The 13,085-nt window shown below is 30.0% G+C and overlaps 1 long non-coding RNA gene across 1 annotated transcript; it reads right to left on the bottom strand.

The window, feature by feature from the left end:
• Window positions 1-8,894: 8,894 nt before the first annotated feature.
• LOC140182010 (uncharacterized) lies at window positions 8,895-12,838 on the bottom strand. The gene is made up of 4 exons (XR_011877787.1): window positions 12,088-12,838; window positions 11,871-12,007; window positions 11,645-11,758; window positions 8,895-9,095 (listed from the first exon to the last, which is right to left on the bottom strand). It is a non-coding gene; the product is annotated as an uncharacterized lncRNA (long non-coding RNA).
• Between the last annotated feature and the right edge of the window lie 247 nt (window positions 12,839-13,085).

Below are 13,085 nucleotides of genomic sequence, written 5' to 3'. Positions count from 1 at the left end.
TTATCTGTTTGTACATCTCTCTTTTGTATTTTCTTTAGCCTAGAGGCTTGTATTATGAGGAAAAACCTGTATAAGCTGTTTTAAAACTGTCAGTTCTCTGTATAATTATGTACACTTATGTATGGCTAGCCGGCTTAAACTCCGCGAGTCGAGACTAGTTTCCTATGAGATTATATACTTATATTTTGTTGTATCTCATTTGTTTCTTATGCCTTAAGATAGTGCGTTTTGCGCTCTTTGAAAATCCTGTTTTTGAACTATATTCTTCATCGGGCTTCTAGATTGTATTATTTCTTCTTTATATTATACGTATGAGCTTAGAACTGTCGTAATCTCTGATTAACCTTTGCTTTACGGCGCGAGATAAGGCTTAAGGTAATTAGGGTATTACACAAAGCACTGAACATAATTCTAGATACACCAAATTTTGTGTTAACGATACCAAAACTGTCATGAAACGTGACAAAAATAGATTCATCGAAAAAACAATTCAAAACTCCAAGATTCCAATTAAATTCAAATCTTCAATCATGAATATTGATTTTCACAAAGAAAAACAAAATTATTCAATTCACATACAAAACAACTACACAAGTATTATCTATTAACGAACTACATTAATTAAGAACGAATCAAACCTTGTTAACTTGATTTGATTCAAAACAATGATTCGATTTGCCCTAATTCAACTATTCTAATCTTGCATCAGTCATTATTTTCGAAAACAAAAAACCTACATGATTCTGATTTCACAGCTTGATTTTAAAAAAACTAGAATCACCATGAAAACAAATTCAAATCAAACAACATACATTGTAAAACAAAAAATCTATAGAAAAAAAGAAAAAATTAGCAGAAAATGCAAAAAAATAAAGACAAAAAGACAAAATTCGCAGAGAAACGTTGAGAAGGAAGCCTTTTACATTAAAAAACAATTAGATATAAGTGGCATATGGACGTAAAGAGGGTATATCAATTTGATTGGATTTGGTTAGATAATTCACTTAGTTGTAGAGTATTGTTTTTAATTTATCAAGCACAAAATAAAAAGTTTGTAATTTTTACATAATTTCATGAATTTTTTGGAATATCTTCTTTACTGTTGCAAATTATGTAAATAATAATAATAATAATAATAATAATAATAATAATAATAATAATAATAATAATAATAATAATTAAAATGTTATCATGCTATATAACGTAATTTATGTGAGAATATTAAATCACACTTAATTACTGTGATTACGAACAATAAATAAAATTTGACACAGATATTTTTTTGGAAGAATTATTCTAAAGGACGATTAAAAAAATTTATTAAAAAAATTTTAATATTAAAATATTAAGAAAGATCAAATTATTTTATAATATTTAAAAGACAAATATATTTTTAATTATTTTTTCATTTACTTTTCATCATCTTTATATTAATAATTTAGTAGTACTAGTCTAATCGACAAATCAGCTGTTATGAAATAGAACAGAGACCAACTCACATGTCTTCCATTCCAAACGCCATGTCCCAACAGAAACCAGTATGTCTTCCGAGATGCATTCCACCCAACAGAAGCAGTGAACACTCTCATGGGGATGATAGCTTTTAATGGGAACCCAAATTTTGCAGCTTGCTCAACTATATATGAATTCAATCCAGTAGTTGACCGTTCAGACAATCGTTGTGGTGTACTGCTATTTACTCAATTCACTCACAACCAACTGTTTTATATGAATTTAGTAATACTAGTCTAATCGAACAAATCACCGCCTGCTATGAAATTTATTCTATTATATAAAATTGGATTCATGCACTCAATAATAAAGTTGATGTGACATGTTTTTTAGAATATTATTTATTTATTTTTTTAATTTATTAAATATAATTTATTACGATAAATTAATTATATCAACTAATTAATTTAATTAGATATTTAAATATCATATAATTTATTATAATTTATATCAATTTATTTTGATAGTATTTTTTAATTTATTTCTTTTAATATTCTGATAGTATTTTTTATTTTTTTTATTTATTAAACCAAATTAATTACACTAATTATATGTATAAATTAATTAATTTGATTAATTTATTAGTCATTAAAATAATAAATTTATGAATAAAATAGGTAACTGAGATATTTTCAATTAATAATCATATCAAATCAAATCATATCTGTTGTGTCAAATTTAAATAATGTGAATTAAGGACCAGATTAAAATAAGATGATTTCTTACTTATTCAAATTGAATGTAATAAATACAAATTAATTTTGTTAGATAATCATGATCTTTTTGTCTTTTGTATATAGATGGTCAAATAAATTTATAAGAATATCTCTAATACTTGGTATTAATTTTATTTTATTTTAGATCCCACAAGATGCCACATAAATATTTGTAGATTATATATCATAAGACTTTATTTAAAACTTAATGTAAAATTTGTCACTCCAATGTTTGGTTTTATTTCAATTTAAATTTTAAATTATTTTTTATTATTTAAAAAAATTTAATTAAATTATGAAAATTTAAATAAAATAAAAATATAAAATTACAAAATTAATAATTATATACTATATCTAGATTGAGAAAAAATTAAAATTTAATAAATAATTAAAAAAATTACATTAAATTGATTTAGATTTATTTTTCTATTAAATTAATAAGATAATAAAAATAAAGTAATAAAATGTACAGTATAAATAAATACATCTAATTTATTTAAGTAAATTTAGTTGAGTCTTTGTTATAATGTTACAATAAAATAACATTACAACATTAAAGTAACACTGTTAGTGTTTATTTAATGGATAAATTTAAACAAGTGGTAACATTTAATTTTTTTTTTAAAATGATACGGATACTGATACTAGTTATGGTTGTACAAGGTTTGGTTAATCCAAAAACCAAACCTATTTTTTGGTTAACCAAAAATTTAATATTGATTAATTAAACAAATTAATTTTATATGATAAAACTGGTTATTAACTGGTTATAAAATTTAAAAACTGATTTTTAACTTGTTATAAAAATAAAAATCGATTTTAAAAAATAATTAATTTTTTAATCAAAAAACTTATTTTTGGAAAAATAAAATCGATTTTTGGACAAAAAATCAGTTTTCTAAAAAAACATTTTTTTTAAATTGAATTTTTAATCTAAAAAATTGAAATTAAATTTTTTTAAAATTTGGTTTCGATTAACCAATTTTAAAAAATATAAATATAATTTTTAAAATTATTTTGTTAAATTAGTTAACCAAAATGTGATGATATATTTTTAACCGATTAACCATATTTTGGTATTTTAATGTACACATCTAATACCAGTATCATTTCAAAAATGATATCTAATGCAAGTTTTAATTTTAAATTAGTTTATTTATTGTACAGGTCAAAATTGATACTTAAAATTGATTCTATTGGAGTTGCTCTAAGAATCGTTATTTTTATCGCTCTTGCTATTTCAACTCTTTTTTTTCTTTTTTTCTTTATGTATAATTTCTTTTATGTATAAATGTATTCAAAATGAGGAGGCATGGATGAATGTTTCATTGATTGTTTATTTGACGAATATTATATCCTATAAATGACTCAATTTAAGCATTCTACCGCTATCAATAGAAGTTAGATCACCAGTGTATTTTTTATAGTATTGGATAGAAGAATAATTATAAAAATGAATATATCCATTGTAATAAATTTTCTTTATCAATTTGTTATCTTTTACCTAATAAATAACATTCATGTTGAATATATTATTTTCATCAGAAATCATACATAATTGATTGATAATTTTGTGTAAAACACTCGTGTAGTGACTAAATATCATACCATTAACTCACTAAAGTTAATTCTCCTATGATTATCTCCATGTATAACACTATCAAATAAAAATTTATGGATCCCGCTAGGGAGACAATGGACTATTTGTACAATGTGTACAATGGGCTATTGAGTTACAAAATGAACATCTCTCGTACTATCTAGAATAACCATCCGAGTACTAGGGATAATAAATATCTTCCCAAAAGCTTAAACTGATTTTGGGGTTCATCAAGGATCGAACTTTTGACCTTTCGGATCTAGCGCTCTAATACCATGTCATGATACCACTCATCCCAAAAGCTTCAGCTCATAGGAAAAGATAACACTAATAGTTATATCTCTAATACTCTCTAAACCTCCATTGTACAATTGACTCCCCATACTTTCCCAAAATTTATTAGATTATATTTGTTTCTAATGAGGTGAACAAGATTTTAGACCTAATGACGGTTAGAGTTTAGGAAGATAAAAAAAAATACTAATAGTACAAACACGGTTTATTTTTAATATCCAATAATAAATTGAAACTAATATTATTCTATATAAAATAATAAAACGTATATTATACTTGAATAACGAAAATTTTTCCTTGCAAATCCCATTAAATAACATATAATTTTAAGTTCTCATTTGCTATTAATACTCCTCATGTCTTTAATTTTGAAATGTTATTTTTCATAATGAATATATTATGAATTATGTTGAATTATATTGAATTGATTATTTTATGATTATTATATTGACCTTCTTTGTTAATTTAAAAAAATCAAGGAATATTTATAGATAACTGTGGGTGTCTACATTTTCTAAGAGGATAATTAAATAGGGACTTACGACGAAGAATGGGAAAGGAAGTCTGCCACGCCCACACGAATATCTATTACCATCTCTAACTAACAACATAGATTCAATTTGAGCCGATTTGAGATGAAACACGTGGACTTCATCTGTATTGAATCCTAAGATAATGAACCTAATTCAGATTTGGAATTTGAGTAATGGACCTATGTTAATCTTACTCACTTGAGTTAATATTTTTAGTCATAACTGTAACAAATACTATACTATTAAATATTATTACATTTAGTATATATAAAAGTTAGATATGCTTACAAGAGATTTTTTAATCAAACAAAAATATTCTAATTATATTTTTTTATAGTCTTAAATATTATTTACTAATGTAATAATAATAATAATAATAATAATAATAATAATAATAATAATAATAATAATAATAATAATAATAATAATAATAATTTACATAATTTACATAATTAAAATAGATCATCCTAATACATATATAATACTATATCTATTAAGGATTATTATATATGACAAATTATTTTTTTATTTTTAATAAAGTTAATTTATGTATAAATCAACCAATTTTTATAACGTATGATTTATTACATACTTTTTTTCCTGTTAATACGGGTAAATTTAATGAATTTAATGTACAAAATATAATTTATATTATTTAACATACAACTTAAACTATTATCTAACACAATAAGTATAATATTATAAATATTTATTTATTTCTTAGTATTAGAAAAATATATAAATAGTATAAATATGATTTTTAGTAGAAAACAATAATAAAGGTTATTAATTAAGTTAATTATATAATAAAAAAATTATGAATAATTTTTCAAATAATAATAAAAAAATTAAGATCACATTAATCTTCAATAAAAAATAAATGAATTTGAATAATAAATCGATCCTCAATAAATTATACATTAATTCTGTCAAAAAAATAAATAAATTATACATTAAATATTATTATTTGCGTACTAATATATATATATATATATAATCGATTATTAAGTTATAATTAATTTCTAACTCAATTTTTTGCGAATTGAAATTATTAAATACTGAATTTTTGCAGCTAACTATTTTTTTATTATTAAAATAAAAAAGTGAGTTGTTAATTAATTCTAAAGTCAAATTTAAATTTGTGTAAAAAAATTATTTTTAATTTTATTTTATTGAGTAGAATTAATTTTAAAATAAAAAATTATGTTGTACATCATATTATAAAATATTGTAATCATTCGTTTTTTTTTAATAGTAATTATTGCCAAATAAACTGGTGTAAAAATAGGAGAAAATGTATTTATCATTATATGGATAATAATTTTGTTTTCTAATAGAATAAATTATATATTAAATAACAAAAGTTATTAAGATTTTTTTCACATAAACTAATATTCATTGATAGTGTTTTGGTAATATTACTAAGGAATATTAATCAATCTAGTGATATAAGTCTATAAATTTAGAAACTTGAAAATTATTTCATAAAATGAGAAATATTATCTGGTAATAACGTTGATTATATTGTTTTGACTTCATGAGTGAATATGATATCAACAAATAAAGTTGTCATATTTAAATTTTAATAAAGACAAATCTCCACAAGTATTGCTATCAATGAGCATCGTTCTACTTTCAAGACAAATACTATTTTTTTCACCTTATTTTCTAACTCGGCAAGCCGAGAACTGATCCACCACGGATTAAAGTTCCATTTATTAACGGTCTGTCACTAGCCAATGAGTTGTTACATACACAAAGCGAAATTCGAAACCCTAATACTTCTTTAAGTGGACGAGTGAGATGACCACTTAATCAATTCAAATTAGTTAAAATAAATATTAATTATTTTTAATATTTTAAACATTAAAAATTGTGAATTTATGATTTTAATTATAACTTTATAAAATATTTATAGTAATAATTATTATATATATTTTTATTGAATTTTTTAATAAAAACTTCGTATATTTATTTTAAGTATCCTATGTACTGCACAAAAATATTGTGAAATAAAATGGGATAAGAAATTAAAAGAAAATGTATTTACCAATTCAGCAAATAATAATTTATTTTATAATAGAATAAATTATATATCGAATAACAAAAATATTATTGGTTTCTCTTTTCACAAACTAATATTTAACGATGGTGTTCAGTAATGTGATCAAAGAATATTAACCAACTTAATAGCTTTTGTAATGACATAAGTCTATGAGTTTACAAACTTGGAAATCATGTCCCAAAATGTGAAATTTTTACAGGAAACAATATTGATCATATTGTTTTGACTTCAATAATGAATATGATACCAACAAATAAAATTGTCGCATATAAATTTCAACAAAAATAAATCTTCATAAATATTGCTATCAATGAAAAATTATTCTACTTTAAAAACAATTACTATTTTTTCCTACGGTATTTTCTAACTGAACAGGTCAAAAACTAATCCATCACGTATAGAATTGGCAGTGGGGTAGGTTTTTGCCCTACCTGGCCCCGCCGTTCTTAAACTTCTCAACTATCCACCCCACCTATATTTACGGATAGTAGAATGTTGTATCCTAACCCTCTCCTGCGGGTACCCTTTCCACCCTTACCCGCCCTACTATAACAATTAAATAACACTTTAAAATTTACATATTCATACATAAATTAAGATAAAAAAATTAAAATTCATACATAAATTAAAATTCAATCATAAAATTCATATAATGTAAAATAATATGAAATAAGAAAAAACTAATGTTTGATCACTATAAATTTAACATGAAGAGAATTAGCATTATTCTGAATTTCAATCTTAATATCATTAGGAGCAGCACTGTTGCTCTGTGTGTCTTCTCTAACATTACTAGCCATAAAATAATCTTAAAGCACCTATATTAGAAAAATAAAAAAAAAAATAAACAAACTATATATAAAGCACTTATTGAAAAAATTGAGCAAACTATTGCAACATCAGCAAATAAACCCATTACACATATATAAATCAAGAAAAATAAAAAAAGTCCTAATTCTCAATCAACATATATAAACTATTACAACATGCCAATATCAATAATTAGAACCGAAAATCGATAACAATTTAAAATGAAAAATACAAAATAAACTTTATATAACGAGAACATGCACACTTCAATGAAGAATCTATCAATCATGAAATATTTATTTTTATATAAAATAATCTTAAAATCAATCATAAAAAATATTAGTACATAATATGGACAGAAATCAGCGAAATACAGCTTAGACTCACTGCACGTATATAAACAAAATTGCAACACAAATTTACAACTTCACCAATAAAATTATAACACAAATTCATAACTTCACTAAGTACAGATTCAATGAAATGCAATTTCAGCCATTGATAATATGTGAGAGACAAAAACTTATTTATAGACAGAAAAATAGAGGAGGAAGACAGTGACGTGGTCAAGGAAAAGGGATTTCGGTGACAGACTCACATAAAATTGCAGCGACGATCAAGTGATAAATCTATGGAAGAAGAAAAAAAAAATTTATATTAACAGGCTCACAATGTGATGAAGAGAGAAAGAGGGGGGATGGAGGGAGAGGAATTTACCTAGAAAAAAGAGGTTCAATAGGAGGAAGGCAGCGACGGGTTTAAGGAACTTACCTAGAAGAAAAGGGCTCAGCAAGAAGGTAATGGCGGGCTCAGCAACAATGGTGATTGGCTCGGCGACGACGAGAGAGCTGTGAAGGTAAACGGTGACGGGTTCAGTAGCGACGATGATGGGCTCAGTGGCGAGACGACAGGAGCTATGACGACAAGAGCTGTGAGGCTTTCTACGGAGAAACCGAGAAGAAGAAGACTCTGAGTAAAGACGATTGGGTCTCTCTGGCATGACTATGTAGAATGGACTAAGACTGTGAATTACTGAATATGTGATGTAAGAAAATTTCTAATCTTTAAAAAGTGTTTCTATATGTATATACCTTGAGGCGGGTGCACCCTAAACCCGATCCCATCATGTCTCGCTCGAACACTCGCCCCGAATGAAATCTACCCCACCTCAGGTCGGGTTATTATTGTAACACCCTAACTACCAAAGCTCACGCTTCCGGCTGCGCAACTCTGATAGCTCGGATATTACGATGACACTTATACTATTTAATACTAAAATATGAGCCTATTTGAAACTTTAAACCGCAACACCGCTCCCAAAAATACTTTCGTTCGATAACGTACATTCACAGGATACCATACAATTTACAAAAGCTCATAAAGAGTACATCCATATATATACACATATATATATAAATAATATTACAAGCATTAGACAATACAATTCGTATCCCTCTTACAGAATATCTCAAGATAAAGGCGAGGGTACAAATAATAGTCTAAAGCAATACAGAGCATTTCAACCACAACTAAAATAAACTCTTCGTAACTTCTGCGCCCATATCCTGAAAGGGGAAAAATATAGGGGGGTGAGAACATCATCCTCGAAAGGGTTCTCAGTAGAGGGTTTTTGGGAATTACTGTAATAGGATACATGAAGATAAACCGTACCAGTGATTCATAACCGTCTTATGCCTCTTTTCAAAAACAACGGTTTACAATAAAAGTAAAGTCGAAAATCTTTTCTGAAAGAGGAATCATTCAATTCTCAAAAACTCAAAAGCCTTTCAAAACGGTCTATCTATGCGGAACCAAAATAGCCTTTCATAATTTATTCCAAACCAGAAACACAAAACCGAAATCAACCATCAGTTCATCTCTTTTCAACCACGGCCCTAGGTCCAAACAATCCAACCAACAACCAATCACCACAATCCAACAGAGTCCCAGATGCAAACACAGATAGGAAGTTCAAGCACAAACAAACAGTTATTACAAGTAGAACAGTTAGCAATTAATCACATAGGCAAACCAAGTATAATATGCACACCCAACCAATGTCACACAAATGCATATGATGCATGCCTGTCCCTAGTGGCTGATGATATCATCTGTCGGTTATAGAGCCAACCCGACAAGTCCTGGTAGCTAACCATTGGACTGTCCCTCTGTCGCGCATCCCCAACTCGAGTTATACTCATCATAAACTTGATCATAATCATGATCCATATCCATCACCCTCACTGGTGAATATTTACGGGGGCGAGCTCATCCGGGACTTTCACAGTGCCCGGCCACGCTTACGACATAGGGTCAAAAGAGCTTCGAGTCTCAACCTGGAGCATGTGGTGGCTAGCCACTGCTTCCTCCCAGTGAAACTCTCATCTCCGATAGTAGAAGTGCAACATTCACATTTATCAATGATTCAGCATATACATGCATTCAATCTCATCCATGGATCAACATCCATCTCAGCCATCCGGCTCACGGTTCAGTCCAGAACCAGCCAATATTGATAATCACACACAGCCATTCCGGCTCACGGTTCAATCCAGAACCAGTCAATATTCATAATCATACATGGCCATTCCGGCTCATAATAAAACAGCACTTCCACCATTCAAAATCATCAGATTTATGAAATCGGCATTTAAGCCATAAATCATTTTCTCAATTCGTTTCACTTTGAAATCAAGTTTCAACTCTTTTCAGCCTTGGCTTTAGAAATCTCGTTTCTCAAATCATCTCAGGCTCATAAGCCAATTTACTCAAAGTGAGTTCCCTTTTTTAAAACATAGCCACTCTCGGCATTCTCTTTCCAAAACTTCCAAAACCATGGAAAGTTAAAGATTCCTTTTGAAACATTCAAAACCACCCATCCAACAATGGGATTTTTGTAACAAAAGTTCCTCGGCAAAGTCCCAAGTCCTTAGGGAAGAATAACAACTCATTTCGCCAAATTCATTTAAAATCATTAAAAATCTTGGCTTCCTTATTTGGGTAGTAAAATAGGATCTAAGCCGATCCGAGTCATGTAATCAATTACTCTTTTCAAAACCATTTCCTTTTCTTAAACAAAAACCGGCTTCAATTCCATAATTAAACCTGAAGCGTTTCAAACTGATAAGAGAATCATTTTTGTTGTGTTAAACTAGAGTTCAAAGGGTACTCTGAATCTTATTCAAAACGTCAAAATAATGAGGTTCGTCAATCGAGATCCACTTCCTTTTAAAATCACGAAAACTCTTCCAATGGACACTCTTTATGTTTAATAGAGAAAAACATAAACCAGTTTTACCTTTTAAAACAGCCTCAAGGCAAAATTCCTTTTCGAATAACTTGTACCCAAAGACATACTATTCTTCTCGGAAAAGTAAGGAGGAATCATGATTCTCTTTTCAATAATTCTTTCAAAGCGTAGCTTCATCGCTTTCATAATTGTTCTAAGTAAAAATAATAAAAGAAGCCATAAATTCACAATCCTCCAAGTAAATAGGAAAGGCATTAAACTCCAAATTTCCCAAATAACATTTCAAATAAAGCCTCGGATTTTATAGAAATTTCGGCAGCATCTCCCCTAAAACTTGGACTCTGCCACCCGGTTCGGGTCCCAACTAAACCGTTTCTCAATCCTTTTCAACAGTCCAGAACCCAAAAATCAATTCAAAATCACGCTAAATCCAACAGTCGCCTCAGTGGCATATCTCAAGGAAACCATTTCAAAATCAAATCAATGTCAACCGATTTAACTAATTTCCAAAGCTTTAAGGAAACGGCTCAATAACAAATCATTTGTCCAAAACCAAGTCAATTAAAGTAAACCAGGCTGAATTCAAAAGTGCGTCTGACTTTTCACATTATCAAAATAATTGACTCAATTCAAATCAATGCTCAACGGATCAAACTCAGATTTCAAATCTTTAAAGAATCAACTACAAAACATTACATTTCACAAAGCCGCACAACAATTCAACCAAACCAACATCCATAATCACTCTAGTCAATCAAATAACACATAAGGCAGATGCATTCACCAAATACCAATTATCTCACATCAGTATCCATATGTAATAATTCCAATACATAAAACATAGTTTTTGGAAAGCGCCCCTACCTCAAAACGCAATTCCATAATCCAAACGTCTCACAGAGTCCTTTCTGCCTCAACCCGAACTGACGGCAACCAAAACCTCAGCTCCCAGTCACGTTCGCAATAACCATAGCAACACTAATCGCAACATACAATAATCAGGACTCGACCCCACGTTATCAAAACTCATATTCATTAACCGAACACAATAGAATACTAACGCGAGGCTTTTCGAAACATAAATACTTACTGAGCTAGTGAAACGAAGCAGCTGCGATTTCAAACCGGCCCCGACAACAGCTCTGGCGGCAGAGGCAACCTCAGCCCCAACTACTCGTAACAGCAACAACAACTCTAACCGTGACATGCCATAACTCGAACTCAGCCCTACGTTATCAAAACCTTACGATTCCTACCCAAATATAACAAAGTGCAGATTTTCAAGGGTTCCGGAATGTAACTCTTACCGTAACTAAGGAGAAGTGACTGAGCCAAGCGGCGGCATCCCCGGCGGTGGTTCCGGTAGCCACCGGACTGCTCCTGGTGACCAGAACAATGGCAAGGCTTCCTCCTCCTTCGGCAGCAACAGTGCAGAAGCTTCAGCTAAGCACTGCAGAGCAGCAGATCAGCAGTGGCGGAGCCGGCTTCTCCTCCATCGCATTCTGTTCCTCCCGCACTGCTCTCTCCCTCTTGCCGACGACCGTGATGGAAACAACCCCCAGCAGCGGAGGCAGCAAGGCTGGCTCGACCGCAGCAGAGTGTGACACGCCTCTCTCCTGGGCTCTCGCTCCCCCTGGCCGCGATTCACGGCGGCGATAGTAGCGCCGTTGGAAGACACGGAAGCAGTGGCGGCGACAAGGCTAGCCGCAAGCTTCTCTTCTTCGTGCGCCTCTCTGTTCTGGGTTCCCTCCTTCGCGACGGCCATGGCGGCGGCAGATCGGTGGCAACGTGATGGTGCGACGGTGAGGGAGCTTGGCGATGCTGCCGGTGGCGTGGCGCAGCGAGCTTCCCTCCTTCCACTGGTGGCGAAACCCTCACTCTCAGATCTCCCCTTTCCTCTTCCGGCAGACCCCCTTCCCCTGCTTCCCTTTCTATTTCTTTCTTTCTTTCATCTTTGCAGCCGTTGCTGCTGCTGATTGTTGGGAGAGGGTTTTGGTGGCTGTAGGGTTACAGGGAATGGGTAACTGGGTTAGGGTTTTTAGGGTTAGGGGTAGTTTCGTAATTTCAAATAAAAGTAGGGGTAATATAGTAATTGAAACCCAAATTAAATCTAACACTAATTATATATAGAAAATACTATTTGCTCCCCAATTTCACATTATTTTCAATAAAATATCCAAATCAAATAATTCGGAGTAATATAATTAAATCCCTTATTTTTCAAAGTAGCAGTATTAATATTGAAAATATTACTTATTTAATTCAAATCATATAGAAATCCTTATTATTTCACAACTACCAACTT

This window comes from Arachis hypogaea, chromosome 19, assembly GCF_003086295.3.
Source record: "Arachis hypogaea cultivar Tifrunner chromosome 19, arahy.Tifrunner.gnm2.J5K5, whole genome shotgun sequence".
Lineage (NCBI taxonomy): Eukaryota > Viridiplantae > Streptophyta > Magnoliopsida > Fabales > Fabaceae > Arachis > Arachis hypogaea.
The sequence above is the reverse complement of the archived record's forward strand: the minus strand, read 5'-3'. Positions and strand labels throughout refer to the sequence as shown.